Source organism: Eleutherodactylus coqui, chromosome 4, assembly GCF_035609145.1.
Source record: "Eleutherodactylus coqui strain aEleCoq1 chromosome 4, aEleCoq1.hap1, whole genome shotgun sequence".
NCBI lineage: Eukaryota > Metazoa > Chordata > Amphibia > Anura > Eleutherodactylidae > Eleutherodactylus > Eleutherodactylus coqui.
Window position 1 is genome coordinate 38,335,758 of NC_089840.1, and position 5,551 is coordinate 38,341,308.

At 41.8% G+C, this 5,551-nt stretch overlaps 1 long non-coding RNA gene across 1 annotated transcript; it reads right to left on the reverse strand.

Moving 5' to 3' along the window:
- Positions 1-664: 664 nt before the first annotated feature.
- Positions 665-3,488, reverse strand: LOC136625231 (uncharacterized). The gene is made up of 3 exons (XR_010792517.1): positions 3,279-3,488; positions 3,063-3,165; positions 665-2,591 (listed from the first exon to the last, which is right to left on the reverse strand). It is a non-coding gene; the product is annotated as an uncharacterized lncRNA (long non-coding RNA).
- Positions 3,489-5,551: the final 2,063 nt, after the last annotated feature.

Genomic DNA, 5,551 nt, shown 5'->3' on the forward strand with positions numbered 1-5,551 from the left:
ATTTAATTGTCGGTTTATAATTTATTAATGACGGTTTATAGCGCTGGGGGTCAGAGGTCATTACTGATAGTGTCTGGGGGGAGGTAGAGAGATTTGTCACTAATCTCTGCATGCTGATGTGTCCAAGGCCGATCAGATTATCTACTGATTTACATCAGATGATGTTTTTTTTTTTTATTCAAAAATCCAGTGTTTTTCATATTTTGTGTCAAATTAAGTTAATCAAAATAAAAAACCTAACTGGAAATAAATTATTTATGAGTTGAACATCTGAGAGGTAATGAAGATTAAAACATTAAACTCCCATCTCCTACCTTTGGGGTATGGAGCGGTCAGTAGTGTGGGGTCATCAGTACTTCTGGCAGGGTGGGATCATCTCCTATCTGACATATTCCGCAGTCCCCGGGGGTCTGATCATCCGGAGCCGCACCTCACAGGGAGTTATTACCCCATGTAATACGGGGGATGTTGTTGTAATAGCGGGACGTTTACCCTTATAGTAGGAGATGCTCAGCAGGGTCACCACAAATCATTACTGTAAACTAATGATACTTCATACAAATAGTTACAGGATGAATTAGATGAAAACTAAATCCCCCAGAACAGAGCTGAACAACGTGGGGGAGCGATCACATGGGGAGAGAGAGTCATGCCGTGCGGGAGACCTCACAACTGCACGTCTGTTCTGCAAGAGTCACACCAAGATGGAGCGATGCTGCCAGACACAAAGATGGCTGCATGATCCGAGAAACTAAATTATACATCCAATGCAGATAATGGGTTGTGTTTTTGTGCAAGTTTTGTGTCTCACAACGCAGAAAACCCACATGATTTTCTTGTTAACGTGAATGCGCCCCAAAACAAACGCTAATCAAAGAGAAGCAAAATCCCACCCGGCTGCTTAATATTGGGGGAGACGCAGGGACTTAGCACTTTCCTGAACGCTGATGCTTCAACCATTAGTGGAGCTGCAACATGACTGAGGAAAGGGTTAACTCGGGGGAAGGGGGTTGGATGAGGCTCTCTGGAAGGCAGTAACTACTTTTAGGCTGTTTTCCTACTGAGTATTTGCTGCAGTTTTTAACCACAATTTAAAAATCATGGGTTTTTTTTTTTAAGAACCCCCTGCGGTTTTTAACAATTTATGTGGTTTAAAAAAACAACACTTTTTTTTACATGGTTTTTAATTGCGGATAATCTGCAATTGAAAGATCACACTATAAATCGCCCAGTGTAAATGGGGCCTCACGGGGATTCCCCAGTAGAGATCCCTCGCTGACCCTGGAGGGGAAGCACAGAAGTACAGGGGGGATGGGGCGGTGAGGCTCATGATCAGGATCCATCACTGAGTACAATAATACTGCAGAGATCTACAGATCCATCCGTCTCTCTGGAGTCACGTGACGTCTGTTATAATACAGCGGATGTTCCATCCCTCAGCGGGGAATACCACCGAATATAGAGAGAAGCCGGCACAAGCGATGCCCGGAGTATGATGCCACGTGCATCAATGAGGTATTGTGCTATACAATGCAAGCAATCAAATGAGCGTAAAAAAAAAGATTTTATCAAGTTTAACAGTTAAAAAGATAGAAATATTATAAAAGTTAAAGAAAAACCTTTTCCCATTTTTCTTATTAAAAATATTAAACAATTAAGAGGCCTCACATATTTGGTATCGCTGTCTACATAAAAGCCCAAACTATTAATATTGTAACATTTTATACCACACAGTGAAGACCATAACAAGGGGCCAAAAGGCCAGAATTGTGATCTTATTTTTTTTAATCTTGTCTTGTATAAAAAGTGATCAAAAAGATGTATTTAGTGGTAATTGACCCAAAAATTTAAAAAGTTATGGGTCTCAGAATATGGCAGCGGAAAATGTTTTTTTCTTTAAAAAAAAGTACTTACATTTAAAATATATATATATTTAAAAACATTAAAAAAAAACCTATATAAATATATCACGGTAATTGCGCTGCCCCATAGAACGGAGCGCATGTGTCATTTTTGCTGCACTGTGAAAGCTATAAAAAGTAAACCCACCAAAAATGGCGCAGTTGCATTTTTTCACATTTCTTCCCACTTAAAAATTTTTGTAAAGTTTTTCTGTACATTATACTTTACATTAAATGGTATTAAAGCCAAATGAGAGGCCCCAGCGGTCAGATGCCGATCTCCTGGTATATCTGCTCACGGGCCGGGAGAACAGTATCTGACTGCTGGCACTTAGTGTATGAGGCCTGCAGGGAGGGGGTGCTGTGTGTGGCACCATGGGGGGCATTATTACTGGATGGGGTATTATGGATGGGGAGATTTTTGCAGACATTTGGGAAACAGGGCCAAGTGGCTGGAAAACTGATATCAAAGATGTCAAATTGTGTAGAGACAAGTTGTAACCCGGTCTGTAGGGGCAGAAAATGTCACCACAAGACCAGAACTGCTCACATACACATATATATATCTTAGGTGGAAAGAATAAACGATGTATCCACAAGATGGAGCCATTCATACTCCAGAGATCCCGGAATCATTCATCTCATGGGAATTCTGTGGGTCCAGAAGATTTCCAGTCACATCAGGAGGATCTAGAAGGAAGCAGTTATATCATCAGTATGACGGTCATACAGTATATTCTGGGGTCAGTGGCTGCAGGCAGGGGGGTCACTTACTAATCACAGCAGTGGATTAGGAGCATGGCGGCTGTACAGAACAATGGAGATCAGTCCTGTTATAGTGATATTTCCCATTAGTTTAACCCCTGCAGGTCCATCATGCCATCCACATTCCTTTGTGTTAGGAAGGGTACAGTTTCTCCTTAGATGGAGCACCTAGTGAGGAGACTTATAAGGCCACCCATGCTCCTCTGGGAAATTTATGCAAATAAGAAAATGGAACAATGCCTCTGTAGCGCCACCTATTGGAAGGCAGCAATCCTGCAAGTCAATGATAGACTTTTTACATTTTAATCCTGTATGCACATTTCCTGTAGTGGTTTTACAGATGTACTTCGCCTGCTGCTCAACACTTGTAAAGTACAACACTGAATATAACGGCACCTGATTGATCGGCTCTTGGAGGATGTCCGTTCTCTTCTGAGTGACCATCCATCTGCTTCATCTCTCCATCCTTGGACGCTGCCATGTTCTTCCTCCTACAACACTAATAACAGAACAGATTACAGATCTTGTAGATTATGTCTCCCTTGGAGTTTTCTGTCATATAATAATCTTATATTTATACGAAGGACATAAAATCCCCCAAAACGGACTTACAAGGAAGATCCCAGCGGAGAGAAGAATCACTACAGCCAGAGCAGCAGCTACAAGGGAGAGTCGTAATGTGAGAGACAGAGGATCTGCGGGAACATAAATGACACAAATCAGAGAGGGTGCGACCTGGAGAAATACACCGGTATACCCACAGGCATATACATATATGATATCCGATAATACAGTGTATATGCCTGTGGGTGATATAATATCCAGTGTGTCAGTCTATAGTCTGCAATAACACAATATATGTAATGGTGTTTGTGTGCATATAATATCCATTTAATAATATAATAAGTATCAGTCTATAGTCTGGGTGATTATATAATGCATATAACAGGTCTTTGTGTGCTATAATATCCATATAATAATGTACGATGTACCAGTCTTTGCTCCGGGATACTACATTATATAACAGGTCCTTGTAAGATCTCTTCTCTGCTCTCCTCTAATCTGTTCATCACATCATTGTCTTCAGGGTTTCTCCCGTGCTTCCCCCATACTCTGGGATTCGCTACCTCAACACATCAGACTCTCCACCACTTTGGAAAGCTTCAAGAAGAATCTGAAAACCTTCCTCTTCAGAACAGTCTACAAGCTCCAGTAACCCTGCGGTCACTACAACATAAGCAGCTTCTACCCTCCCCGGCCGTCTCCTTCCCCCTGTCTTGTAGGCTGTAAACCCTTATGGCAGCATCCTCTCCCGCTGTACCATTTAGTTCATGTATACGGTTCCTGTTTATTATACGTAATGTATTAACCCCCTGTTCTCATACATACAGCACCGGGAATTAATGGCACTTTATAATATATAGTAATAATGGTGGATTACAGTGCTTACCATCTTGGGCCCGAAGCGAGCGGGACCAGACTGTCACTAAACTGCAAACTGCAAACTGAATTTATACTCAGGACAACAAATGCAACGAGCGCCACGCCTGCAGCAGCAAAACGAGCCCCCAGTGCTGCGACAGATGTAGCAGAGTCTAAGATGACTGGGGGCCCTTTTACTATTATTGTTCAGCTGAAATGCATTCACAACTGAATGATGAACTATAAACTCATTCATCATTCAGCTTCTGCACGCATAGAAACTGGACAGATTGACCCGTAGAAACAGCAAGTTGTTACTTTATGACCGACGCTTCTTTACTATGAATGGAGGCGGGCTGGAACGATCCAAGACCTATTCTGCCTCCATTCACCAGGAATGATCATTCTGGTATAAAAGCAGAGGAACAATAATCACTGGGATGACCTGTTGAGCATCTGCACCCCTCTGTAAAATCACCCTAAGGGCTCCTACCCACTTGTGTTTTTTAACGCTGTGATATCGCTGCGTTTTTTTAATGTGATTGTCAATGGGACTTTCTAATATTAAAAACACATCACACAAAAATCGCAGGAGCACAAACTTGCGATGTGTTTTTAACATTAGAAAGTCCCATTGACATTCGCGTAAAAAAAACGCAAGCAGGTAGGAACCCTGAAGGCCCTTTTACACGAGGGCGATTATCGTTCTGATCGTTCAAAAACCCACGCTTCAGCGGGGTTTTGAACAATAATCGTCCCGAGTAAAAGTATATAGAAACTGAACGATGCCCGACACTCGTCCCTGCAGGTACCCACTCACATGCTTTTGCACAGGAGCAAGTAGCGTTGCTTCACAGTGCGGCGGCTGCAGGAGATTTCACTCCTTGCTCTCCCTGTCCATCTCTTTTCTCTTAACATAGCGGCTGCTCAGTACTGAACGGCTGCTATTTACACTGAACGATCAGCGTTTAGGATTTTAAGCTGCATAAAATTTCTGTTCGTAGATTTCTGTTAAAATGCAGAATGAAATAGCACAACTTGTAAAATGCAGGAGGGCATAATGGAAGCCAAACGGACACCAATAGAGCCAATGAGGTCCATTTGACTATGTCATAGGACGTGTCTGCTTTGTTCAGGGAATCAGTTTTCTCTATGATGGAACAGAAGAATGGACTCCGTAGCGCAGATGAGAACAAGCCCCAAGAAACAAGAGCTGGACTAGAAATACAACAGCCAAATCTCACTGATAAGAAACCAAGGTAGCCTAGGAACAATATGATAGAAGCATACAAGGAATACTGGATTTAAACTAACAAAACTTACGCTATAACCAGCAACACATTGCAGAAGTCAAAACATTAAGACCTCTTTCAGATGAGCAGATTTCAGTTCCATATTAATCCGTGTGCAGATTGTAAAAAGGAGCTAATGAAAATCTATTTATAAAATACACGTATTTAGAG